The sequence below is a fragment of the Triticum aestivum genome, chromosome 3B (genome assembly GCF_018294505.1).
Source record: "Triticum aestivum cultivar Chinese Spring chromosome 3B, IWGSC CS RefSeq v2.1, whole genome shotgun sequence".
In the NCBI taxonomy this organism is placed as follows: Eukaryota; Viridiplantae; Streptophyta; class Magnoliopsida; order Poales; family Poaceae; genus Triticum; species Triticum aestivum.
In genome coordinates, this window is record NC_057801.1 from 794,154,400 (window position 1) to 794,156,460 (window position 2,061).

The 2,061-nt window shown below is 45.0% G+C and overlaps 1 pseudogene; it reads left to right on the forward strand.

Moving 5' to 3' along the window:
• Positions 1-2,061, forward strand: part of LOC123067928 (disease resistance protein RGA2-like) — a 31,122-nt pseudogene that overhangs the window by 23,460 nt on the left and 5,601 nt on the right.

Below are 2,061 nucleotides of genomic sequence, written 5' to 3' on the forward strand. Positions count from 1 at the left end.
TGCATCTGCTCCTGCAATAGGTCTGTCACCTAGCGGTGCATCAAGGACATAATTCTTCTATGCAACTAAGAGGATAAACCTCAGATCACGGGTCCAATCCGCATCATTGCTACTAACATATTTCAACATAGTTTTTCTCTAGGAACATATCAAAATAAACATATGAAAGCAACAACGCGATCTATTGATCTACAACATAATTTGCAAAATACTACCAGGACTAAGTTCATGATAAATTTAAAAGTTCAATTAATCATATTACTAAAGAACTCCCACTTAGACAGACATCTCTCTAGTCATCTAAGTGATCACGTGATCCAAATCAACTAAACCATGTCCGATCATCACGTGAGATGGAGTAGTTTTCAATGGTGAACATCACTATGTTGATCATATCTACTATATGATTCACGTTTGACCTTTCGGTCTCCGTGTTCCGAGGCCATATCTGTATATGCTAGGCTCGTCAAGTTTAACCTGAGTATTCCGCGTGTGCAACTGTTTTGCACCCGTTGTATTTGAACGTAGAGCCTATCATACCCGATCATCACGTGGTGTCTCAGCACGAAGAACTTTCACAACGGTGCATGCTCAGGGAGAACACTTCTTGATAATTAGTGAGAGATCATCTTATAATGCTACCGTCAATCAAAGCAAGATAAGATGCATAAAGGATAAACATCACATGCAATCAATATAAGTGATATGATATGGCCATCATCATCTTGTGCTTGTGATCTCCATCTCCGAAACACCGTCGTGATCACCATCTCCACCGGCGCGACACCTTGATCTCCATCGTAGCATCGTTGCCATTTCGCCATCTATTGCTTCTACGACTATCGCTACCGCTTAGTGATAAAGTAAAGCAATTACAGGGCGTTTGCATTTCATACAATAAAGCGACAACCATATGGCTCCTGCCAGTTGCCGATAACTCTGTTACAAAACATGATCATCACATACAATAAAATTTAGCATCATGTCTTGACCATATCACATCACAACATGCCCTGAAAAAACAAGTTAGACGTCCTCTACTTTGTTGTTGCAAGTTTTACGTGGCTGCTATGGGCTTAGCAAGAACCGTTCTTACCTACGCATCAAAACGACAATGATAGTCTGTCAAGTTGGTGCTATTTTAACCTTCGCAAGGACCGGGTGTAGCCACACTCGGTTCAACTAAAGTTGGAGAAACTGACACCCGCCAGCCACCTGTGTGCAAAGCACGTCGGTAGAACCAATCTCGCGTAAGCGTACGCGTAATGTCGCTCCGGGCCGCTTTATCCAACAATACCGCCGAACCAAAGTATGACATGCTGGTAAGCAGTATGACTTGTATCGCCCACAACTCACTTGTGTTCTACTCGTGCATATAACATCTACGCATAAAACTAGACACGGATGTCATTGTTGGGGAACGTAGTAATTTCAAAAAAATTCCTACGCACACGCAAGATCATGGTGATGCATAGCAACGAGAGGGGGATTCTATCTGCATACCCTTGAAGATCGCTAAGTGGAAGTGTTTATCAACACGGTTGATGTAGTCGTACGTCTTCACGATCCGACCGATCCAAGTACCGAACGCACGACACCTCTGAGTTCTGCACACGTTCAGCTCGATGACGTCCTCGCCTTCTCGATCCAGCAAGACGGGCGAAGTAGTAGACGAGTTTCGGCAGCACGACGGCGTGGTGACGGTGTTGATGAAGAACAATCTCCGCAGGGCTTCGCCGAAGCACTACGAAAACTTTGACGGAGGATAAACTAGAGGGGACGGGGTTGCCGGCACACGGCTTGGTGTTTCTTGGTGTTTTGATGTTTCTTGATGTGTCTTTGGTGCTAGCCCCGCCCCTCTATTTATATGTTGAGCCCTGGGGTTGAAACTTGGAGCAAAAGCCTCCTCAAAGTCGGTTTTGCCCGAAAGGCAAGAGTCCCACTCGGACTCCAGGACGGGAGGCTTGAGTCCATCAAGGAGAGGAGCGCTGCTTTCAAATTCATCAACCTTGGGTCCTATGAGGATTGTCATAGCAGCAATGTCCACATCTCTTGTCATGG